Genomic DNA, 26,443 nt, shown 5'->3' on the forward strand with positions numbered 1-26,443 from the left:
TACTTTTCACGGAAGACTTGAGGAAATGTAACGCGAAGTGCGCGTCGAGGGGCGAGAGGAGGAAATTCACGGAGCGAAATGGAGCGTGACATCACATTATGTCAGAGGGTCTTAATTCCAACCTGAAAGCAGATGGTCCACTTTACATTCGTCATTAAGTGACTACACTGCTCCACACTAATCTACGCGGTGACAAAGCACGCGGTCGCCGTGACAACCAGGCTACTAAGGAGATGATGCACACGTTGCTCGTGTACTTGAAGCTTCTCCGAGACACGATGTGCGCACACGCTGGCCAGGTACACGCTGGGTACGGACACCCACAGTCAATGCACGCGCACATAAACTGAAACGTCATCGAAGCAAGCCGAGGCAGACTTTGCAGCAGTGAGCATTGGTGACTATACTGCGCTGATGGGTCCTAATAAGAGTGAAACCGGTCCACAGTTGTTTACCACTGCTGCTGCCGCTCGCAGTCGGTCACGTTTGCTCCACATCGCGATGGTGGTCTAAGACAAGAGGACCACAATGCACTTGTTCGGGAAATGCCGATGGATTTTGCGTGATGCACAAAGGCTGCGCGCTGACAGCGGAGCAAGTTAACCACATCGGCGAAGAGGCCGCGGCTGGGTTGAGACACCACGCGGTTAACGTAATGCATTGGGATAAATTTAGGCCTACGCTGGAACAACATTGACCCCACGGCCAGTGCCGTATAATATCTGGGCAATTGCTGCAGGTCGCATGACCAGCAATGAACGCTGGGTCACGAGGATCACGGTACAAACACAAACAGCAGGGACACTTGTAAAAGCGGAGACGCGCACGCACACTCCTGATGTAATGGACTGCACGGGGGGCGTTATCGCGCCCGCATTTTGTGACCCCATGCATCACTGGGACTTCGCTGAGAGCGTAAACCTGCATCGGCACTCCTCACGACGGCTAAAAAAACAAAGCCTGATCCAACGTGTTCACGGCACGATTCACACGCGCCGCAATTTTTTTTATAAATTGTCGCGATTCAGGCCGACGGTTCGATACAAGAATCAGTTTTTTTCTTCAGTCTCGTTTTAATTGCTGTTTCTTTGTAGAATTCTGCATTAGAAATATACCACTGCACCGGTGTCCGCGGTTGTATCCAGGCAGTGGTAGCGCACGCCAGCGCGTGCGAGGGTTGGTGGATGACACAATTGTCGCGAAACTCCCTTCCCGTCGGCACTGACTCAGAGGTCAGAGCCCTCAGACCTGGGGCTCCGATCCAGGCAAGGGGAGTGAGCTAATGGTCTCAGCCTGACCACCAACGACTTGCGCAGAAAGCCACCGCCGACTTTGAGCTGTGGCTGCCGGGTTTGCAGCAACAGTTCGTTAACCTCCGCACGACCGCGCCGCCTTCAATACTCGCATGCACGCGCATGCGGGCATTGTGATGTTCGTTGAATGATATTACGTGAGAAATATCATACAAATGATGAACTTCACATTTTGCTGTGTGCCCGTCTCAGATAACTCTGTATTTATGGAGGCTGTGTGATATAATTACGTGTCTGCTCCATCATGCCTGCAGTGGTTTAATTAGGGACATGCTATGTTATTCTTTTTGCATTATTACCCAATAAGGCATTAAGATGATGCATTTGTGATAATGCACCAAGCATGAATTCCTGAACCCGATACTGTATTATGCATAGAGCCACAAGTACAAGCTAAATATTTGTTATCATATCCTGTCTTACTTAATTGCACTCTATCATGCATGACCTATTAAGCAGGTCCTCCTTGTTGTAGCGGGTTGAGTAAAAAAAAAATCCACTGGAAAATTTCTCCAATTATTGTAGAAACTGGTGCAAGACGGCATTTAATTTGTATTTTACATTGCGGTTTAGACTGTGGCATTGGTTGGCTGTGTTCCATGGGATGGCCTGTCAATGATGCCTCTCTGCATAGGATGAGCTGAAATCCGTGTTTCATCAGATGCGTAAGGCCAATCGAAAGCTGCCTGGGCTGTGGCTCTCTACACAGAACAATGTTAAAATATAAAGTCCAAGACAGTACACTATGATTTGAATGTACACAGCGTCTATATGTGACCGCATCTGAAGTCACATAGCCATCGCTTCCCTGTGGCTGTGAGGCATGGGGTCTCTTGAGAGGACATCTCAGCTGCCTTGAAAACCTTCAGGCTGATCTACTACTACTATCATGAGCCTATTCAGATTAAATACAAATAATGAATCATAATTTTGTCCGTTTAGGTATTCAAGCCATTCTAATAAGGCAAGGCTATCCTGGAAGGAAGGAGCTACTTTTCACGGACATTTTCTGCAGTATTTTCACAGTGGGTGGCGATGATTACTATGTGTGCAATTCCAATTGAGTACATTTGGCAAATTTGATCACATCTGGCAAATTTGGGCCGCGACGCCAAGTTCAAATTGGGCAGAAAAGGCAAGAGACAATAGCAATGACATGGTATAAATAAATAACGTTAGCTAGACAATCAAATGTGACTGGGGTCTTTGATTCAAGATGGAGGAGATTGAATAATTCATTACGTGCCTAAAACCAAAACACACTGTCAGCACGAAGATTTACACTCACAAGTACAGCACGTGAGTTGAAACCTCGGCTGGGGCTCACTAAGCCCATCATCCCTCTGGGGTCAATAAAATGAGTACCAAATCATCAGCGGTTGTCCTGCGAAGAGACTTGACCGTTGGTGAAGGATTTAGTACGAAACAATGTCACAAGGAAGACGTGGTGCCACAGGGCCAACCTCAAGTTCCAAAAAATTATCTGCAAATAGAGTTCTGCAAATTGAGAAATAAAACTGAAGGAATGGCCGTGTTGAAGCCACGGTCCACGCGCTATGGTCTGCCACGCGTTACAACAACCGAAAACAAATCTCCACAGGCTGCAACTGGCACGAATAAAGGACGCTGAACTGAATTCTACAGTCGCAAACACACGCACACACACGTGTACATGCGCATTAAAAGATCCCCTGTATAGCCTGTAACAGACTGTTAGGGCAAGTGCTGTTAGCGAGCACCTACGAAGGCCGGAACGGCACAAGAGGGGGTGGGTGGCCAGCACCGTGCCCGGCCGCATACAAACACACGTGTACATACACACACACACTCGTGTACATACACACACTCACTCGTGTACATACACACACACACTCGTGTACATACACACACTCACTCGTGTACATACGTAAAGGCTCAACCACGACTCGGGCATAACAGCGGACATGTGCAATATGGCACACACATGCTCGTGCATGCACCGACACACACACACATACATGTGGGTGCGTGTGCACGCACGCGCAAGATCATTAGCATTTCTAAGAAAAGCTGCTCCACATCAGACTGTCATTTACTCGCTGGCAGATGAGAGCAGCTTCCTCTCCTTCTGCTGCAGCAGCAGCAGCAGCAGCCACCTCTCCACAACCCCAGCCAAAGGAAGAAGCAGGACGAGGGGACCTCTAAGGGGGCATTCCGACAAACGCACCGTGCCGACAATCTCACAAAAACCCACCGACAACTCGGACACCGTGCCGATAATATACAACGAATTATCTGCTGGTGATGTTGCTGCGTTGGTTGGCAGCGGCGCTGAAGCACAATTCAAACTCAACACATTCGTCAGTAACAACGTCGCGCATGTGTGTGTATGGCCTTAAAAGGATATAATAGGACGACGTTTCAGGCAACGGCCCTTCCTCATAGCACATGGGCCAGAGATAACAAGAGCTGGAGACTTCACTTCACATCATGGGACCGATATTTATATATATATTTTTTAATATTTTTCTGATGAACAGTTTTTTAATTGGCCATTGATCAACAGTTTGTGCTCTGAAGAAGGGCCATTGCTCAGAACGCCGTCCATATTTCATTTTAAGGCAGTATTAGTTCTAAATCGAAATTTAAGGTGTTAAGTGTTTTTGTGCGATTAATATCGGTATTGCATGAGAATATACGATTAAAATCCGTATGGGAGTCGAGGGCAAATGTGGGTGAACAGAGGTAAACCATTTCGATGTAAAGCTTTCGTGCTTGCAGGGATTCATATTCTTGGTTCTTTCGGTAAAGTCACGTAGAAGGGAAATAATAAAATAATAAAAATAAAACCACTTCTCTAACCGTAGGTTAGTTGACGTCGACTCGCTGGTTCTTGTTCCGCTGACGTTTGACGTGACTTTCAAATGAAACTCAGGATGTAATCATTACATTTGGTTGTGGTGGAGTGTATTACCGACGCAACTTTGATTGACGCGTACGAGAAGCATTCACTCGTGGCAACATCACGACATAGATTGAAAACTAATTTCTTTAGAACTTATTTTTGTGTGTGTTAGTTTGTTGTCCTTCCCCCACATCCTCGATTAGCACGGCTGGCTACGTACGGCGCGAAAGAAGTTCAACGTGCATACGTACATCAATGAACATGTCTACCATACATTATCTCATGGTCTATCCCAGCACAATCTCTTGACTGCTCCAAAGACGTGAAGATGAGTGAATCTTTAAAAAAAACGGGCATCACGGCTGCGTGCAGCCCAATGAAGAACAAAAGTTAATTCAAACGATGGGACGATGTTGAGAGTAACTTCAAGACACCTCTGAAACGAGATGTTATTCCCCCTCTGGGTCGCCCTCCTCGCTGCATGTCAGCGTGGAAAATATCATCCCTCAGAACCGCGCTCAGCTAAATATTTGCTATTGCTATTTACAATTTTTTTTTATTTTACCAGATAAAGTCCACTGAGATACGTAGCTTATTTTCAGAAGCGACCTCGCCACAAGTGACAGCTCAACGAGGTGGCTTGTCATCATCATCACGTGGAAATTCACGGCAGCCAAATACTCGAAACGCGTGACGTTGATTGATAAATGTGGAGGAAAACACTGGAGGACTCGGAGAAAAATCCACGCCACCATGGGGAGAACATGCAAACTCCATGTATACAGCAGGCGTCAGGGTCGGGATTGAACCCCCCGTGACTTCCTGCAGACCAGGGGAGGCAGTTACCATCTCGCCATTCACGGCGCCCCAAATATATACGGGTTGGACACACGGATTGGACACAGTCTGTGCATAAAATGCTTTCGGTACGAGCTGAAACATTTGACGGGATTCATTGGCCGTGCCAAAAAGTTAATCCTTAAAAAAGCCCGGCGTTCCGTTTGTCCGTCAACTAAATTATAAGAGAGCCTTTCAGAAGGTCCTGAATCAAAAAGTTATAGAAAGTGGACCATCCAACAGGTTTACAATAATTGTCGACCCCCCAAAAAAAGTTTAACTCCCCCCCCCCACGAAAAGAAAATAAATATATATAAATATACCTACTACACACCCTACTAGATACAATAGTCAGTAGTATCTACTACATACTCTACATGCAATAGTCAGTAGTAGTTGATTCACACCCTACATACAATAGTCAGTAGTATCTACTACACACCCTACATACAATAGAGTCAGCAGTATCTACTACACACACTACACACTATAGAGTCAGCAGTATCTACTAGACACCCTACATACTATAGAGTCAGTAGTATCTACTACACACCCTACATACTATAGAGTCAGTAGTATCTACTACATACACTACACACTATAGAGTCAGTAGTATCTACTAGACACCCTACATACTATAGAGTCAGTAATATCTACTACACACCCTACATACAATAGAGTCAGTAGTATCTACTACACACACTACACACTATAGAGTCAGTAGTATCTACTGCACACACTACACACTATAGAGTCAGTAGTATCTACTAGACACCCTACATACAATAGAGTCAGTAATATCTACTACACACCCTACATACCATAGAGTCAGTAATATCTACTACACACCCTACATACAATAGAGTCAGTAGTATCTACTACACACACTACACACTATAGAGTCAGTAGTATCTACTAGACACCCTACATACTATAGAGTCCATATTTATTTTGTAGGCAGGAGCTAGGTAAAACAATGGCGTGGATGAGACTACGTTCTAAGACACGGTTCTGGAGATTGTAATTGCTTATGTGATGATAGCTCCTTCAACCAAGAGGCATCACCTACTTGCAACGTGCATCACAAAACATCGAGACATCCACAACTGCTGAGTGGGAATATGAATGTGAACACTACTGCTTATGGGACAGTTTAAAAAATATATAGTTTTGAAGATAAAATACAGTAATTAGTTCCACAAGTTTGTTTGAACATAATTTTGTTTAATTGGTAAGATAAGTAGGAAAAAATTACGAGATTAGTGACAATGTGTCTGTGTGTCCACGTGTGTCTTTGTGTGTGTCCGTGTCTGTCTGCATCACTGTGTCTGTGTCTGCCTGCATGTCTGTGTGTGTGCGTGTCTCCATGTCTCTCTCTGTCTGTCTGCATGCATGTGTGTGTGCGTGTCTCCGCGTGTCTCCGTGTGTCCCCGTGTCTGTCTCTGTCTGCATGTCTGTGTGTGTGCGTGTCTCCATGTGTCTCCGTATCGGTCTCTGTCTGCATGTCTGTGTGTGAGCTTGTCTGCGTGTGTCTCCGTGTCTGTCTCTGTCTGCATGTCTGTGTGTGTGCGTGTCTGCGTGTGTCTCCGTGTCTGTCTCTGTCTGCATATCTGTGCGTGTGCGTGTCTGCGTGTCTCCGTGTCTTTCTCTGTCTGCATGTCTGTGTGTGTGCGTGTCTCCGTGTCTCACCTGTCTGCATGTCTGTGTGTGTGCGTGTCTGCGTGTGTCTCCGTGTCTCTCTCTGTCTGCATGTTTGTGTGTGTCTCCATGGTTGTCTATCTCTACAGCAGTAGTGTGGCGGTCAGTGCTACGAACCTGGCAACGCGAGTTCGATTCCCGCTCATGGCCAACACCAGTGATGATTAATTATTTTAACCGGTCCGGGGACTCCCCTCGGTCGACTCAACCTCAAATGAGTATCTGGTGCGGTGTCTAAACATCACCACTAGGGAGACAAAGGCGGTCGGGTGTGGTGCTAGCCACCCACCCCCTCAGTGTACCGTTCCGGCCTTTAAAGATGCTTGCTAACAGCACTTGCCCCAACAGTCTGTAAGGCTACACGGGGGGTCTTTGTCTTTTTTGTGTCTCTATCTCCATACATGAATCTCCATTTCTGGGGCTCCTCCTTGTGTCTCTCAGACAGAAACAAGCAGGAGACAGACAGACGCGGAGACACAGAAAGATATAGCTGTAAGTGCTCTTGATGGTCACGCTAATTTAATGGTCGGTTACTTTATTTGCATTTATTGTAAATAAGTGACAATATACAACCTGGACAGAAAACAAGTAAATTGCTCCAAATTAAAGTTATGCAAAAACATAAAACGTAAAAATTGACAACCATTTTTCGTGTGGTGAGTGCTGTGTGCAAATTACAATGTTTTTATTCTGTATTCCTCCTCTGTTATCATGTTTCCCTGGCCGAGATGCATTTACATTCACGGCAAACCTGAACAAACCTGAGCCAAACAAAGAAGACGATAACAAAAATGTAGAATTTCAGCCACATTCTCGCTCAGCTATAAAAAACACTAGCCTCTCAGACAAGTACGCATACTTGGTGTTTGTTATTTGCATATGGGATTGAGAATGCATTTCAGTGTGGAGATAAATTACATTCAACCTTGTCTACAAATAATGACCTGTGTATGAACAAGTGACACACTTTTAGCTTTTTTCAACAAACAGCAGGACATTCACATTTAATTGAGAAATCACAAAATTGGGAACTTAAAGTCTGAATAAATCTGCTAAGATCCTGAGTTGGATTCCAGGCAGCCACCCGTGATTAAACCGAGGTCTCAAGTGCTGCGAGTTCCTCTTAGCCAAGCCACCAACGACTGCATAAATAACCCGGAACATGAAATGTGGTTCTGCATTCAATTTTGGATAAACTCCAGCTTTGAGAGTATAACATTTATATCGGTTTGACTGTCCTACGATAAACATTCCTCTCAGTGGCAAGGCTAGTGAGGAAGGTGTTGCCCTCTACTGTGTGTGGACCAGGGGTCGCTTGAAGGGGTCTCAAGAAGTAACTCCGTGATATCCACTTCTGTGGGTCATTCTCTGAAACAAAAATGGTTGCACTGCTCTGCGAGCGATCCGATTGGACACTTCGACTCGTGACGTGATGCCAACGCCCAATAGGGATGAAAACTGAGAAAGATAACAAAATATTAACTGAAATATCGTAATTGATAAATGTGATGACAAATTGAGATGCCAAACAAACCTTTTCTGTACCACACGGTGTCATGTGCTCCTTAAAAGTGGGATCTGCTTTCTTATCTGGATGCTGACACAAATGTCATTATACTATGTAAAATATATATTTTTTACTAATGTTCAATATCTTGAAAGCCTAACCGGATTTCCATGACTCTTTGAGGATGATCCAGTCATTTCAGGTTAAACCAGAATATATTTGTGAATATATACTGAATATAAGTATATGTTATACAAGCACAGTTCTAATAAAAGCAACACGTCTTCACATTATGCTGGTAGGCAGCTGGTGGAAGACGAACGGCAGCTTCTGATACAATCACATTGGATGTACGCACACCCGACCTGTCTCCAAAGCAGGTGTGCTTCTAACCATGCTCTACTGCAGAGTGGTTCTTAACCTGGGGTGCGAGATGCCCTGAGCACCAAAGGGATGCAGGCTGCAGTGAAGGTTAAGAACCACTGCTCTACTGCATTGCGTACAAAACAACGAAACTGCTAAGCGGACGCCTGTGCACGATGTCCACTGACTTGGGACAGTCGGCAGTGAGCCGGTCGTCTCTAACTGCCCCGAGTCAGCAAAGCAAGCAGCGCACCTTGCCCCCAGCAGGTGGGTGTCTCACTCCAATCGTGGCCCAGACGCAAAACCAACACATCCACGATGTGCGATTCGCCAACTCCACTTGTACACTGCACACCCTCAAAAAGTCAGTTTAAATATTGCTGTCTCTTATTGGAGTAGTTGAAGAGACTGATGTCGTACGTATGCTCAACGGTGTTTTTGTCGAGGTAGCTGTCACCACGATCGACTTGCGTGGGTTTTTTCGCGGCTGCGCTGCGAAGTGCCTCCGTTGTGTTTTCGGGGTCGCGTCGTTGTCCGACGTTTCGCTCCGCGTGCCAGGAGCTTCTTCGGCACACGGTGCGCAATAACATCGGACACCATGGCGGACTGCACGTGCTACAACCCGGAAAGACACTGGACAGCCATATTGATCTTTTGTAATTCAGCCGCTGTTGCTGCAGAGGCGCAGAAGGCATGGCTCTGGACAGCACGGCAACGGTTCAGATCGGTTAAATTAAAACATGGAAAGAAGAAAAACAAAATGTACACTAAAGCCATGCTTTCTTTAACCTTCCAGGGCTAGGCGCTAGGTTGGTACTGCTCTGCAAAAACCCTGTGGTCTTTATTTCCATAACGCTGCACTGCCGTTTTTATTTGAAAATGTGAACCTCAGTTTGCCATTTTAATAAAATGGAATTGCAATTCAAATCCATCGTGTAATTCATTAAACAAAAACAACAAATCAACTGCCACAGAACTAACCGATAATACAATATAAATATAATTAGCAGTTTGAAATCAGTTTAACAATTAGAATAACGATGCTATAGACCTGGCTTCTCTCCACTTTAGCATATTCACAGCCATTCCCGGCGCTAAAAGGGTTAATGATAATCTGGGTTTCCCGACAGTCATATGGCGGCTAATATTGGCGTGAAATTTAATGTGGCCATTTTGCCTATTCTAACAAAGATGTCCATATTTTTCTTCCACCACTAATTACCATCCACCGCCGCAGTCGAATTGTGGGGGGGGGGGGGGGAGAGTGCGAGGCGATAGCCACTGTTTGGACAGCGGCTATAGGAGTTGGGACCACCACAGTCACGACCCTTATGGCTCCATGCGCCATATTGTGTGGGACTGTAACTGCATTTATAATTCACAGACAGAATCACTGTACGCACGGCAGGATGGTGGTGCATTGATTTTCACATTATATGTACTGTATTATAGTACTCTTAAATACAGCACAGCATCGCATGAGTCATATTTGGAGAGAGGAAAAAAATACTATATTCAGGGGCAGTGGTGGCGTAGCTATTAGGGCACCGTGCTAATGAACCCGGCGGCCTGAGTTCGCCCCACTGGTGAATGCACACGTGTGTATGTACACTACTACTACTATAGGGTGTAATGGGTTCAGTGGGCTTCTGGTAATTAGCGCACTCGCCATTAGGCCAGTTTGCACTAAGTGCACGGTTGAACTCCCTCATTTCCCTGGAAAGTGTTACGGCACAGAATTCGCAACGAGCCGAGGACCCGTGACACCATTCGCAAGAGTCATTTGTGCTGTTGGTCTGACAGCCCCCACAGTTCTTATAAAAATGTGAAATGTGCCTACAGCTAAACAGATTCCAGGAGATCCAGGAGATTGTACAGCCGACACACAGCGTCAAGAACCAGCAACACCAACAGGGCCCAGGCAACGTGAGCTGGTTGCCGGAGAAGCTCCCGGTACGTGGAGCGAAACGTGGGACACGGGGTCCAAGCCGAGAAGCCACCAGAGAGAGCCCTCTGTCTCTGAGGCGGTCACTTTCAGTCATTGCTGGCCTAGCAGAGAAGCCCACCCCCGTACACCCCCTCGGGTGTAAGCCCTCGATGCTGCGGACACGAGAGCTGTGACACTGGCCTATTATCGGACTTGTAATCAGAACAGCAACCGCTTTATTTTGCACGCTATTTCGAGTGCCCCTGTAATTTGTGTTACATCACCACAGCTTTACGGGAAGCCAGTTGGTGACACCGCGCGCGCGTTCGACGGGGCAGCAATGGGGGGGGGGGGCAGCAGTTTTGTGGGGGGGGGGCAGCAGTTTTGTGAGGGGGGGCAGCAGTTTTGTGGGCGTGGCTGCGCCGTGTGCTGGTGGTGCCGCTTCCCGAGATCAAATCTCTGCTGTTTACACAAGTGGCAGATGGCAAAACTACCTGGGGGCAATTTTAGGTCGGCGTACGAGCGGGCTGGTGCAGGGCAAGGGGTGGTGGGTGAAGTGGTGAAGGGGTGCGGCGGTGGTCGAGGAAAGGAGGCTTTTCCGAACGAGGTGATGCAGAGGAGGGGAGGAGGGCAGGCTTAGGAAGGCGGACGGCGGGGATGGGGCGCTGACGTCGCCCGGACGAAACGCGTTCTCAGCTTGTTACAGAAGTTTGCAGTTCGAATCCGACAGGCCACCCTGGTTATTACTGCAGGAGTATTAACCACAATAAGTGGACGTTAAAGATCCCTTCACTTGAAATAAGTAGGCCATTGTGTGCCGGTGCCATGCACCAACTTTGCCGAATATGCATTGCCTGCAAATTACTCAATTGGGATTACACGTCACAATCATTGCTCCCGACTGGCAGACTTACATCCATCTGTGAAACATCGCGCCGTCGAGACAGCCCTGCGCTGTACAAGAATGGCACAAATACCAAATGTACGTTTTTGTTTCATATTGCGTCGTTCAAACTGCATCTCACAATCGACGAGGAACCACAGGCAGGCAGGCAGGTGGTGAGCCAACAATTTCCCAAGCTCTGCAGTTCTCTATATATATAAGATGTTTTCAGCCAATTAATGTGCTTATACATGGAAGAAGAACCCGGGGAAAAGTCACGCGCGCGAGGAGGCAACATCCCACGCACGCAGACGACTTCGCGTTCTGCACTTTGCCGTATCGCATTCTCCATGCAGGCCTGGGTATGGCACCTGGATACTCACGGGAAGAGAGCTGCCACCGCATTTGTGCAATCCACCAACCCTGGCATCCACAGTGCCGGATTACAAGCGTGCGTAGCCACCACCGCTACGCTAAACATATTGAACTGTTGATGTAATTATTCATTAGTATCCGCTGAAACCAGGCCACCTTGCAAACAACGGCTAGGACTCGACGATGCCACCCATATGTGGCCTCTTGTTTAGAATTCAATCGCAGCGGCCATCAGTGGACACGTCAGGCGCACGGCTGGCGGAAAGCGTCTCAAAGTCCGGGGTTGAATGCTGCCACGAGCGGGCACGGAGGGGGGGTGGTAAACAATGCATATTGAAATCAATGACAGAGAGAATTACGTAACTGCCAACCAACACGGGTTGTTGTAGTGTTGTACCACGAGGATCGAATGCGCGCGCTTCACATGCGGTGCTCGAGTGCGATACGGATTCGTGAAGTCACGACTACTTTGAATGATGATTATGATGAAAGTCACCATCGTTACGATACATTTATTCGGTATTACGCAATGTTGTGGCTGCTCTACATTACGTGAATTTTAGCTGTAAGGCAAACAATATTTATTGAATTTAAATACGTGACATGAATATGATGCGTTTCATTACCATTGTATCATAATAAGCATTTATACATAATCATAATAATACATTACATCAATTAGTATTAACACAATATTTATCGAATGACAGACGAAGGCAGAGATGGCACCACGAGATTCTCGAGGCTGTGGGTGGAGCGGCTGCGTGGAGTGGGGGCGGTGTCTGGGGGTTTGAGGTGGAGAAAGAGGGTGGGACACGTGCCAAGGCCCCCTTCTCTCTCACCATCTGTCCACCCCTCGTGGCAGTGAATGTCTGCTGCTGCTGCTGCTCAGTCGGCCCGCGGTTTGGGCTTTGTGTGTTTGTAACACGTGCGGCGCGTCAACGCGGAGCTTAGCTCTCGGCTCCATGCCCTGCCTCTAGGGCCCTGCCCCTCCTCTAGGGCCCTGCCCCGCCTGGAGGGCCCTCCCTGCCTGGATGGCCCTCCCTGCCTGGCGGTCTGCGCACTCTCGGCAGAGCCGCCAATGTTGCACGGCGGTGGTGACGATTCCATCTCCCCCGTCTGCTGCCCCGCGACCCACGTGGTTGCCCTCGGCCCCTCCTCAACAGCACAGTGCGGAATGTTCGGGCCGAAATCCCCCGCTGCGTCGGGAGTGAGAGGCCTGGGATGGATAGTTTTGTTATTTCAATAGGAAAAAATTGCGATGCCAACAGCGGCAGTGTACTCGAGAAGGTCTCACCGAGTCCTCAAGAATAGTTTCATGATGGAGTCATTTGCAGGTGTTTTTTGAGCATTAGGATGTCTAGGCCACCGCCAGCTACAATGCATGGAGTTTTTTTTAGCTATGGGAAGAAACCAGAGAACCCAGAGGAAAGCCGTTCAGAAAAGGGGGAGAAATACTGTCCAGGCAGACTTCGCCGAACGCGAGGGTTACCTTCTTGGACAATGTCGTGTTGGGGAGAACCGGGATCAACAAATAATCGACCTTGTGGGAAACATCGGGTTGGGTTGCTGGGTCCGAAATGATCACCCCCTCATTTAACTAATTCTACAAGCAAAACAACACAAATGAGACGGTGCAAACGATCCAAGAGGAATCCGTTCTTGACATTAACGGACACCTCAAATCATGAAGATCGAAATGTTGAAGAGTGAAACATCATAGGCCGGCCAACGGGCCTGCGACGAGACGCAAGAGAGTTCCCGCCAGCCATGTATCGGTGTCGCTGGCCAAACGGAAAATGAAATATCATTGGGTGGCAGCGGCGCACAAACAACAACAACCACACGACAACATCTGTCAATAAGGCTGTGGCCTTAACAGGAACTATATAAAAGGCAACGTTTCAGGCTTGGTGGCCCTTCAAATGGCACTTTAGAAAGTACGTAAACAAATAACTGTTCCCCCTGCATGTAGGCATCTCTGGGCACAGTTTTTGCTGATGCCACTCAAAGCTCTGATCACACTCGTGCATCACCATACAAGGGGCTATCTTGCTCGTGTGAGAAATCTCTCCGTTGCGGTCTGACAGGTCTCCATCCTAAGCTCGCGCGCTCTCTCCTCCCACTCACAAAATTCATTTCCAGCTTTAACACGGACCAACAATTCTATCAGGGGTAAAACAATGATTCACAAACATCGATTAATATGAATAATTTAGTACGGTGGTGTTGACTCATCTGTATGTTATAACTTTTTTCGCGCCGTACGCAGCCAACCGTGCTAATCGGACTGAGGCATTAGTCCCCTGAGCCACGAAGACACCGGTTTACAAAATACTGCAGTCTTAAAGTTACCGTCGTTCCTATTTTACTTACTCGCAGAGAGGTCTGCATGCATTTCATTGATTTCCTTTTCCATTCACACAAATGTTAACACCTCGATGCACTGCATCCTTCCCCGTGCCCAACGCCTCTCATTTCCCAGGCTTCCCGAGCAAAAGGTACAAGCCCCGGTGGGCTCCCGCCTTGTCCCGAGGAAACCTATCCATCCAAAAAAATACAGGAGCAAAAGACAAAGGAGCAGCCCCGCAATTGCCGGTAGATGCCACAGCTGGCGACAGGGCAGCTCCTTAGAACGTTCCGTCGAGAGTATTTTGGTTTACTCCTCCAAGCCGGTCGGACGTCTTCAAGGAGGTGGGGAGTAGCTACGTGTTACTCCGCCAAACAGGCCCTGTTGTTACAGCAGCCCTTTTGCCCACTTCAGCAATTGTTTCTTGCTGTGGTTGTCCCACCTGATGACGGACGCTTGCGTTGCGCCCGAAACGTCGTGATTTAATTTATTTTGTTTTATACCCACGTGACTTTACCGAAAGAACCAAAGAATATGGATCCCTGCAGTCACGAAAACTTCAAATCTAGATTAGGCCCTGCTGATTGAGGAACTGCGATGTATCTGTTAATACTGCTGGGTGCCACAGAGGCGGGAGAGATTTAAGTAATTGTTTCAGCTGCCGTGCCGGGAGATCGAATCGGCGGCCTCTGCATTGCAAGTCCAGCGTGCTGACCTTTCGTGACACCACGGTCACGTCGAAAAACAGTCGAAGGTACTGAATTTAATATTTTTGAATAGAGGCACAAACTCCTCTTTGAGTCAACCGAACTGCTTTAATATTTCATGTTACAGCTGTATTAAAATTTCACAATTTTTCTAAATGTAGCATTCGAAAAAAATAGATTTCTTTTTTTTCTGCAATGGAAAAATCAAGCGGATGTAAATGTTTAAAAACTCTAACCATTTTGTGGGAAAATGAAAAAAAAAACTGCTTCTTGCAGGAATTGATTCCATCTGAGGAAAATGAGGCTATGGTAAAAAAAAAATGTTTTAGCCACAATTCGAGATTTCCTTTTATAATTCTAGGCAGCCCAAATGAGCGAACATTGGAAAATTCTGGGAATTCAAGGTGACTTGGGTAGGGACACGTGGAATAAATTGAGCTTGGAATTCCCGACGGCAGAAATTTTCCCAGTGCCTCCACAAATTCTCCCGTGGCCATGGAGACAGACTGTAAATGAAGAGGCTGCCTCGTTAAAATACTCGCCACGGCTGCAGTCGCAGTAAATCTCGCTCGAAATGGCAGAGGAAGCGGGAGGGAGTGAGACGGTGAACATTTTTTTCTCCGCTCCATAAAGACAGCCAGAGGAGTGGCTGCATTATAGATATACATTACATCGACAAAGAGTCCGCCAACACCGCCGCCACAGAATGCTAATGCCGTAAGCCCCACGTTTAAACAACACCTCAGCTTTTGTGGATCTTCGTGCACATACCAATGTGTATAAACACAGCACTACATCCATACATACACACACCGTACAGTTTATACAAGGTGGTACAAGAACAGCCCTGCAATTACGCTGCTCATGTCACTGCTGTCAGAAGGACCTCCACTCCGGGTGGCACCTCGAGAGGGAGGACTTGGCCTACTCTTTCACGCTGGCCTCATGTTTTGGAGCTACCCACACTTGACCTCACCTCACGCGACCTGCACTTACAATGCTGGGTGCTGCACAGAGGCAGCAGAATTTAAGAATTGCCCCCCCCCAGTGTTTCAGCTGCCACGCCGGGAGATAGAAGTGCAGCGTGATATCCTCGGCAGCAGCATCCCACACCCCTTTATGTTGAAGGTATATTTGGCGGAGGTTCCGTCAGTGAACACGCGCCTTCAAGAGACAGCAATCTGCTGCGCTGCAAACTCGAATGCACTTGATCGTCACAGGGATTCGTGCCATGTGGACGTTGTCTCGTGTCCACGCACTGTATAATAGCAGGCGGTTACTGTCAATTATGGCTTTGTGCCACATTGGCCGGGGGGGAGCCCTCTTTGCTCAACACAGGGGGCTTCTAACCCCAAGCACTGTACCCTTGGAGCACAATTACACATTTCCCCTAATTTAATAAGTTTGGCAACATTTCAAAACTTCAATACAAAACATCTCAAAATGGCCCCGGACTTGCTTTTAACATCCAGGGTCTCTGACACGAGGAGCCACTCTTCCCAATCCTCCGTAGAAATGACTGCGCGCGGCCGTGAGAGTTCAACATTGAAACCTTTGTAAAACTGACTTCACGGTAATCCATGTGGCCAGGTTGAACTCAATCTGTATAATTTGGGGTGGGGGGGCTGGTGCTGCTGCAAAGGAGGTCGCCGGTGCGATTCCATCTCCCGTGCGCACGGCAGTTAAGACAAATGGGCAAGGTTCTTAAATCCCCCCGTGTCTCTGTCTCCTCGACAGTGCAAAGGGGAACAGCGCAGTGAGTCGATGGACAGGTCGCGTGTCGTGGACCCAAGAGTGAGGTACTGCACTCCCACCTCTTCCAGGACATCTGGCCAGCAGGACGAGTAGGCCAAATACAATCATAGACGGGCTTGGAAGAATTCACTCGAGTGAAGGCTCTTCTGGCAGCAGTTGTATGAGCAGGCAATTGCAGGTCTGCGCCTTCATCTTACAGGGATAACTTTACTCGCAATTACGCCTCTAGAACGCTGAGAGATATTTTCAGCTCAAGGGAACTTTCCTGTTGTGAATCTGGGCCATAACATTAACAAGCCGCCTACAGCGCGGGGTCATCATCATCATCCCACTTTACACAGGACGGAACGCTTGGGCTCGCTAACACGAGTGGGCCCTAGCAGCAGCGGCAGGAGCAGGAATCGAACGGTCGCCTCTGCCACACCCAGCGTCCGAGGGGCAGACTCAAGTGACCCACAGTCTAGCGGGCTACAATTGTTTTCATATATATATTTTTTTAAAGTATTTTTTTTAAGTAAAAGAAATATATGAAAAATACAAAACTGGGACATTTGAAAACGCCGGCATGCACAGGGGACACATTGACCAGTAACAACGTGCAAAATTGGGAAGGCTACTGCGGGACTGGATGGCTATTTTCAAATGAAATTCTGTAAGGCCAGCAAATATACGCAGTGTATTGTATATATATGTCACTGTCTTAGAAACACAACACCATGGTGTAAAAACGATGTATTTGTGCACTTTATATGCAATTCCCATCTCTTCACGGTCATGGCAGGAAGGCCCTTTTGACCCCAGATTTGCATACAGGCCAGGCACATGACACATTTTTACTAAAATATAAAAAAAACGGAATAGTCAAACTTGTGAACAGTTACAGTGCAAATCTATGCCGTTTGCATATACGTATATTGTGTCGTCGTTTAGAAACCAGCCCCATAGCGGAGGAATGACGCTAGTTTTATTTGTCTCAGGTCAGGGCCGATGAACACCTCCGATTAGCGTGGTCAGCTAGGTACGGTGCGAAAGAGGTTCAACATTCACACGTACAGACCAAGTCACCCGTCACGCGCTGACCTCAATGGACCTGGGAAGCTAAGCGGGTTTCAAGCCTGGACCGCGCTCGGATGGGCAACCGCCATGCACGGGACACGGGCGGCAGAGGGCAGTGCAGAAAATTCCCACCGCTGTTCCACCCCCCCATCCCTTGACCAACCCGCACTGACCGGCGTGGTGAAGCACGGTTAAATAGCCCTCACGGCCAGCAAGGCGTGACCTCGGCCCTCATCTCACAGTGGACTGACAAAGCGAGCTCTGAGGGTTGCCACACTATACCGTGAGGGTCTTTCCTCCCCATTCCGCCTGGCCTCGGTGGCCTGTACGGGAGGCTCTGTGGAAGCGGGTGGGCCCCAGGGTGGGGATGAAGATGATCAGAGTTTCACCGGAAATTTACGAGCCGTGGCCAGTGATGTGAGTGTGCTCAGCGGCTGTGGAGACCCCGACCCATTCTTAGGTATCATCGCGAGTCCAAATCGCGAGCCCGAATCGCGACGATTCATTGACTTGACAGGCGCAGGGAATGCAATTGTTGTTGACCTGTATCTCGACGATATTTTTCGTTAAGTTTTCATTTCCTGCTCTTGCTAATTATGTCACTTAGACTTTAATGTCCACTTTGTGCTCTGGTAATGCACCACAACATTGCAGCGACACTTAAAAGAGATTAAGCATTAATCACACGGCTTTCCTCTTAAATGCACGCGTTTTTGCAATTATTATTCTCTCAAAAGTTCCACAAACAAACCCATCGGGGAATTGCACGAATGGGACGTGATGCCGGGGAAGCCGTTAGGTCTCCAAAAGGTCTCCCTCCATAATCCCGTCGTAACATTCAGCCTCCAACAAAGCATCCGGGGAGCCTGCCGACCAGCGCCGTATCGGCTCTGGGTCCACGCCTCACCGCATCCACAAAGTTTAGTTCCCGCAGCCACAGCTACATAAAGCCACTGGCCCCAAAAATAGCTTAGTGGATACCATCCAGACTGTCAGATGCTAACGGTGATTTTCTTGAAGCATTTTGACCTCTAGATCACCAACGTGTACGATAGCAAGGTCACGATGGTAGCGGTTTATCGTGGTGGGGGGGCGGGGGCAAAAGGCTGTTATGGAAAATCACCGCGTTACGTTTGACAAGAGAATACCGTTCTGGGAACAGAAAATGGAATATGAAAATGAAAATAAAAATGAGGTCCTTATATAAAGCAGAGTTTACATTCACGGGACTTTCTGTAAATGGTGTATACTCGATTTAAAGCTTTCGTGACTGCAGGGATTCAGCTTGTTGGTTCTTTCGGTAAAGTCACGTAGAAGGTAAATAATAAAATAATAATAATAAAACATAATAAACTACAATTCTCACGATGTTTCGGCCACAACGCAAGCAGCCATCCTCAGGTGAAGAACAGGTTTGTCGGAAAGACAGCGTCTGAGGACGGCTGCTTGCGTTGTGGCCGAAACGTCGTGAGAATTGTATTTTATTATGTTTTATTTTTATTATTTTATTATTTCCCTTCTACGTTACTTGACCGAAAGAACCAAGAAGATGGTGTATACTCGTAGCATTTGCCACCCCAGGTAGTCCCGGTGGCTGCCACTGTCTAACAAATGGTAAACAGCCCACGATGTCCGTGAGTTGAAAATGAAGCCACGCTGTGCAGGCGTCACCGCCCAGAGGTCACAACTGCCAATGCCGTTGCTGCTCCGACAGCTCACAATCACTTTCTGCCATCCGTCAGATCAGCCACAAGGCGTTTGATGGGATACGAGCTTTACTACCCGGCTTCGCATGGGGCTTGGATTCACCACGCCCGGCCGCCTTTGTCTCCCCAGTGGCGATGTTCACACACCACACCAGTTACTCGTTTGAGGCTGAGTCGACCGAGGGGAGGCCCAGGACCGGTTAAAATAATCGTCACCGGTGGTGGCCGTGAGCGGGAATCGAACTCGGGTCGCCGGGTTCGTAGCGCAGCGTGCTAAGCACGACGCATGCGCGGGTCACATGACAGATGTGACGTCACAGCTCACTTGCCGTGCAAAAAATATGCATTATTGCGCCCCCCCCCCCCCCCCAAAATATCAAAGTCTATTTGAATAATGTTTGCATGGTGTACAGTCTGGAAAGTACCCACATGGCAAATTTCAAGTTTGTTGCATGTCCGGAAGTACGCTAAACATTTTGAAAAAACACACATAATCACACATTTCCCTTTTATATATAGATAGTAAATAATGCAATTATAATAATAATGTACGGCCCTTTATCAATCCAATGCTGCATCGAGGCGTCCCCACGCCAAGCGGAATCGTCACCCCGAGTTGCAACGGTTCGTCGAGTCGCGAGTGGGGGGAGGACAATCGTTACTGGCAGGCCACATGCAGCATCGTCAGGTTGTAGAGTGGCAGTGGCGGTGGTGACACTGGACATGGCCTGAAATCCAGCACTGTGCATCGCCGCACAAACGTCGTGAAACTCCTTTCCCGTGGGCATCGAGGTGCCGTACCCTGGCTCGCCGGAAGCAGGCAGGACAGCAAAGTGGACTAATCACCATCTGTTTCTAGCTGTACAGGGAGAGTGGTGACAACCTCGGGAAATGCGTGGGGTTTTCTCCGGTTTCCCCGACTGTAGCCGGGTGTCTATGGTGTCACCAGGCCCCCATAGAAAATATACGTCTATTGCCCAATGGGTTTTACTTGAGCCAAAATAAAACCTAAGCTAACCTATATTATTCAAAAAATAAAATGTATACATTATTTAGTATTAATGCAAAAAAACATTTACAGTCCATAATAAATTAATTCAATTAGATGTGTATGTGCTCTTTCATAATGCTTTATTCATTTGTAAAATACAATATTTATCCATATTTTTTTCACAGCATTCTGTACGGATTATTCTGGTCTAGTTGAGTTTTAATAATCCATTGGGTGTCTTGCATGCCACCAGGCAGGGAGCCTCATTACATGCTAATGCTTCCGGGCCTTCGGAAATAAGGTTGTGGGAAGGTTTGGAGTGAGGGGTTTTGAGTGGGTGGTGGTGAGCGACGTGGAGATGAGGAGGGGAGACGGAGGAACGAGGTGGGGGGGGGGGTTCCTAAGATCTGCGCACAAGAAGTGTGTGTGGCGTTGTACAAGGGGATGCCAACCCTACGGGAATACCGGATTCTCGTCGATTAAACATCAATGTATGGACTGTAATGTATAATTGAGCACTCTCTCGTGCTCGGTTCCTCGAGACCCTACGAGCCACACCCGGCACGACGATGACGTCATGAAGCCCAGCCCATCACCTCCCGTTCAGCAGCACGTGTGGGAACGGAGGGATGACATCCTTTTTTACGACTATTTTCGTACAATCCGATAAATCGGGTCATCGGACCGATAATCGAGAGAGTCATCGATTACTAGAAAGTAACACAACTCTATTGACCATTTTGTGCAGGAGGCCGCAAGTGCTGACGGTGTTCCTGGGCCAAACCCCGTCTGGTGCACAGCAAGAGGACTGAAATCCAGAATCCTTTTTCAGAGATTCTCCAAAGGCCAAGGGTAAAAGCTGTGGCTGGCCACATTGAAGGCCGCAATGTTTGCTGGGCATGAGATGTCGCCTCTCCTCTGTTGGGAGCTGGACCGGTGGCGCCTGGACCTTGGATGAACACAGGGAGGACCGCCTCTGGCGTCTGGCATAGAGAGGGATCAGCAGTTATTCACTCGGGCAGGATAAAAAAACTCTACACATTTCCTTGAAGGAAAAAAAATATGTAACAAGCGACGCTTCGGGCAATGTCCCTTCTTCATAGCACACAAGACAACACGGAGTGGCTCTCTTATTTAAAACAAAAATGGAAGAGGCCATGGGAGCATGACAGTGAAGGTGTGTGAGAATTTGGGTGTCCACCTGCTCTGCAAGGTGATGGTTTTTATTCCGTGCAATCATTGGTGCCTGCGCTGAGATCGCAAACTCATTGCACTTGAGAGGCGGGTTGGATCACTCGTGGCTGGTTCCATTCTCATAAACTACAACATCTATTGCCTGCGAAAGAGGAAGCGTTGTGACCTTTGCCCTAAGATGAAAAGAGCCACTCAGGGCTGCAAGGGTGAGTGGTGATCTTGGGTTGTGGACGATATGGAAAGTGCTTAAGCGGCCCATGACCACAAAACACTTTTACACCATCAACAAGTCGCTTACAGCACTAACCCTATTGCCTACATGAAGGAGAAGAATTGTGATACAATCTCCGATCCCTCGGGTCAGGTTTGCAGATTTGCGAGGTATGTCTGAGGTCCCTGGGGGAGGGGGGATCACACCCTGCCAAAACAACATCGCGGGGCAACAGGGAGGTGACCTTTTCGAAGGTTGTGGAGCCTGAAAGGTTGGAAAAAGCAGCCACATCCTGTACACCGCTGACTGATGCTTCCTCTGCCAGCGTGGTACAGAGGGAGGTTTATGCCCCGAGATCAGGAAAGTAGCAGGGCAAGGATGATCTCTCCAGTGAGATGCTGAGGAAGGGTGGAGATTCTGTGCCGAGTGCGTTCAACGGAATGAAATCGCAACTGCTTGGACCACAGGTTACGTTCCATAGCACTGGAGAAGATTACCCTGAGCGGCACAGATTGCTACAAGTAGCAGGGCACCCCCCTCCTCAACGTGATTTTAAATGCCCTGGGAAAGATTAACGTAATTTTGCCAAGCATGGTGAACCTCTTCTTGGTTCTTTCGGTAAAGTCACGTAGAAGGGAAATAATAAAATAAGAAAAATAAAACATAATCAAATACAATTCTCACGACGTTTCGGCCACAACGCAAGCAGCCGTCCTCAGGTGAAGAACAGGGCTGTCAGAAAGACAGCGTCATTCGGACAGGGCTGTCGGAAAGACAGTGTCATTCGGACGCTGTCTTTCCGACCGACCTGGTCTTCACCTGAGGACGGCTGCTTGCGTTGTGGCCGAAACGTCGTGAGAATTGTATTTTATTACGTCTATTTTATTATTTTATTACTTCCCTTCTACGTTACTTTACCGAAAAAACCAAGAAGATGAATCCCTGCAGTCACGAAAGCTTTAAATCGAAATGATGAACCTCATTGTGAGTTTATGCTAAATTGTTCTTGGATGGAGACATCATATTCTCTGTTGTTCTACTTCAGTAGATGTTAAGATATACTATCAATGGGAAGCACACCTCTGCTCCATAGACCAGGTAAACACCTTTAACATCATCAAGAGGCCAGGGATTCGGATCACTCCTCATGCCTTTGGGGTCCCTGACTCCCCACTCAGTAGCCCTGTCTGGAATGTGAACTCACAACTTTCAAAATAAGCCTCAAATAGGGCAGCAGGTTGGCTCAGGTGACCAATGCCCATGTCGGTGCGCCGTGTCAGAACGACTTGAGACCACAGATCATATCTCGGGCGGATCATGTCTCAGATTATGGCCTCCGTTCGGTCACCGATGACTGCACACGAGAGAGCATTTTTAAAACTTGTCTGTTTTTGTTTCTTCTCTCACTCACAGTTGCAAAGTGCAGCCGAGGGCGCTGCCAGGCTGAGGGCGGCGGTTGGCAAGACAACGCCCTGGCAAAGAGGTGAAAGGGAACTCTGGTCTGTGTGGAGGATGGGGACGAGAGAGCCACTCTGAAACGATCAGAAGGTGCCTTGCGATGCTTCCCTGGTGAAGCTGATTCTCTGCTGCCATCGACCATGATCAATCCGCTGCTGGATGAAGGCGTCCGCAAGATATCGCCGTCTCTCATGATAACGTCGCAACCCACCAAGAAGCTGCACGCGAGATAGTTTCATCGCTCCGTCTTCTCGGTGGACGTTCTCTTAGACGCCCTCCGTATCTTGGATGTCACTCCACCGTCCCTTCTCGCGACGATTCCTGCCCAAGTCCGCTTAGTTTTTGTAAACAAAAACATTTACGTCTTAACTTGCTTATGTCATGTTCCTTTTTCTGTCTCTGTGTAATCCACTTTTTATTCTATTATATTGTTAAGGAATACATTTCTGAACCATGTGTCACAGCACGTATTACGCACCGATTAAAAAAAAACGTTCTTCTTGAGGCACATTGCTGCGTTCCGTTTCATTGCCAAGTCGAGTTTTACAAATGCAATCCAACCTCTTCATCTCATCGTTTTGATTCCGGCCGCCCACTAGCACACTCGTCTGCGCTATCCAGGTGTGTCACTCTGACAGATATCTAAAAAAATTGTTGCGGATTTATTATTCGTGACCTTTGTTTTGCCCACATTTATCGTTGCAGCTTTCTACATGAGGTTCTCCTAACATATCCTGCAGTTCATTTCAAATTGGACGTGATAATGACTGTGCCATCAGCACCAGTCATTATACCATCCGCTGCCAGTCGGGGGTCCGAAATGGACACTTTTTTCCACGTGACCTCACAACCGACAGGGAACAATTGAGATATAATTGGTGGTTAAAAGAAAAGCCCGTCTGGAAGGCCCAGGGGATAGTGCCTTTGTCGCACCACCGAAGCATCTCTGCTGAGACCCCCGCATAATACAAGTGCAGGCGACCACCTGAGGGACGAGGCCACTCACTCGCAAGCACAGCCGACGACGCTTTGAGCCTGGTTACCAATGGCAACACGACTGCCCTCGTCACACGCATCACCTATCATGTTCACTTAGCGAATGCAGAGCGGCACGCCGGCCGACGGAGGGAAAGCCCCGAGGAGGAGCTCCGCCGGGGGGAGATGGAGCGGTGAGATCGGAGCTGTGTGCAGCTGCTCGGCGAATCGTTGCGCTGCGGGGCGGCGAAGGATGGCCATGGATTGGGGAGGATTTCAACCAGCAGTGGAATGATGGTGGCTGATGATGATAATGGTGAATTCAAATTATCTCTACTCTGGGGGATACATTCACATTTTTTTAAAACACGTATATGGTCCTATCGTTTTTAACGAAAAAAAGAATGGATACTACACTGTAACATCATAACAAATGTGATGTTAATAGCTTCAAAAAGGCAAAAAGTCTCCACTTGTTCACCATCGTTGTCAACACCTTGCCTGGAATCTTCTCCAGGTGGCCTCCAGAGCCCGGAGGCACATTGCTTGTGGTATTGTTGCAAATTCTCAGAAGTGTTCACATTTTTTTTAAAGTACCCTGTATTGACTGATTCGCATGCAGAAAGCGATGTTTTACACAGCTCGAAAGAAGATTATCTCGTGAGTGATAAGATTGGCCTACCAAAGCAGTTTAGACTCAGACTTGAATTCATCTGGTTAAGGCCTGTTGAGCTAAAGTCTCCCAAGTGTAGTGTCGCTATCAGGGCCACCTCCTGAAGTGGTGTGATTGTTGACCACGAGTTTGAGGGGGATGTTTCTTCACCTCACAGTTTGACAACCACGTGACCACCACATGGCACGTACAATGCTCGAAGCCTTGTCTAGAATACCAGCTCACAATAGACGTATGTTCAGTACGTGTGGATGTATTATTGTTTCAAACCACCAAACTCATAAGCAGTTTAAAACGTGGCCATCCCATCAGGCAGCAGTGCAACAAAGCAATGTGTTGTTCACATGACATGCTGCAAGGCATGATGGGAGTCTTGCCTTCCTGCTGTTTGTGACCAGCACACCTACGCGTGTTGTTACGTTTATAAATACAAAGTCCACCTCCTTTAGCGGAGATTGAATGTCAGGGCAAGTGCTGGTAACGAGAACCCATAAATGTGGGTACAATGCAGGGAAGTGACGAAGCTAGCACCACGCATTCCCACCTGCCTTTGCCTCCCCACTGCTGACGTGCGCAATGCCACACCAAATACTCGCTCGAGTCGACCAAGGGGTGGCCCCGGTCAAATTCAGTTGACACGAATTTGCACGAGCAGGAAGTGAGCCCAGGTCACCGAGATAATAACAGAGTGCACTAACCAGAGCCTGTCGCTTGTACGCACAGTAATATGGTAACAGCGTATCCTATATTATTCATCCGTGTCCATATAGAGCCGCATGTCCACACATCAGGTTTCAGCAAGCACCCACCCATGGGCCCGTGGCTTCCGTGCGGATTACGATGTCCCTGCGAGACTCAACGGCTCCATTAGCACCTTCGGGATGTGGGGCGAGCGAGAGTGTGCGCGCTGGTGGATTGAGCGAGTATCGAACGGAGAGGGGAGCGGCCGTCAGAGAGGGAGAGAACGGGGACTGTGCGAAGGAGGCCGTTGCGATTGTGGGTGATGGGGTCAGTGAGCAGCGGTGGGAGCGAGTAACGTGCTGGGTGTGGGGTTGGTGTTCATTTTGCTGCAGTGAAAGCGAGAAAGGGTGGGATGCGGGACGGAATGTCGGGCAGCCGCGTGTCCGGCTTTGACCCGGACACAGTCCGAGAATCGGCATCTGTGCTCTGGTGGCACGGACTGATTTGTGCCAAGATATGGTACCAGTATCGTGTTGAACTCTGTTAAAAGTGTACCGGCCAGTTTTAATGCCCGAGTTTGTTGTGGAAAAGGTGGCAAGCCGAATGGAATGAGAGTCCAAGACTGCAAGGAGTTTGTATTGTTAGGTGGTTGTATGGAGTAGGATTGGACGGTACAATGTTACATATCTGACTCGCTGGGAACCGAGGGTATGAGTGTGGTCGGATACATGAATATCGATAGAAAAGTGTATGGGCGGTGAATGGATCGCGGAAGATATGTCATGGTTATATATGCGACATTGTCCTGTATATATGCGAGTTAAACACGTAGGATTTCGCGACCGATATTATGTATATACGTGTGTAGGTAGCAGTGGCGCACAAGTTAGCACATTCCA

General features: G+C 48.0%; 1 protein-coding gene and 1 long non-coding RNA gene across 6 annotated transcripts in view; one reads left to right on the forward strand and one right to left on the reverse strand.

The window, feature by feature from the left end:
• Positions 1-26,443, reverse strand: part of LOC133352063 (single-stranded DNA-binding protein 3-like) — a 159,015-nt gene that overhangs the window by 28,068 nt on the left and 104,504 nt on the right. The window lies entirely within an intron of this gene.
• Positions 10,444-23,713, forward strand: LOC133352030 (uncharacterized). Its single transcript, XR_009756245.1, has 3 exons — positions 10,444-10,555; positions 16,582-16,643; positions 23,171-23,713. It is a non-coding gene; the product is annotated as an uncharacterized LOC133352030 (long non-coding RNA).

The sequence above is a fragment of the Lethenteron reissneri genome, chromosome 39, assembly GCF_015708825.2.
Source record: "Lethenteron reissneri isolate LAM-NWPU_2019-01 chromosome 39, ASM1570882v1, whole genome shotgun sequence".
Classification (NCBI taxonomy): Eukaryota; Metazoa; Chordata; class Hyperoartia; order Petromyzontiformes; family Petromyzontidae; genus Lethenteron; species Lethenteron reissneri.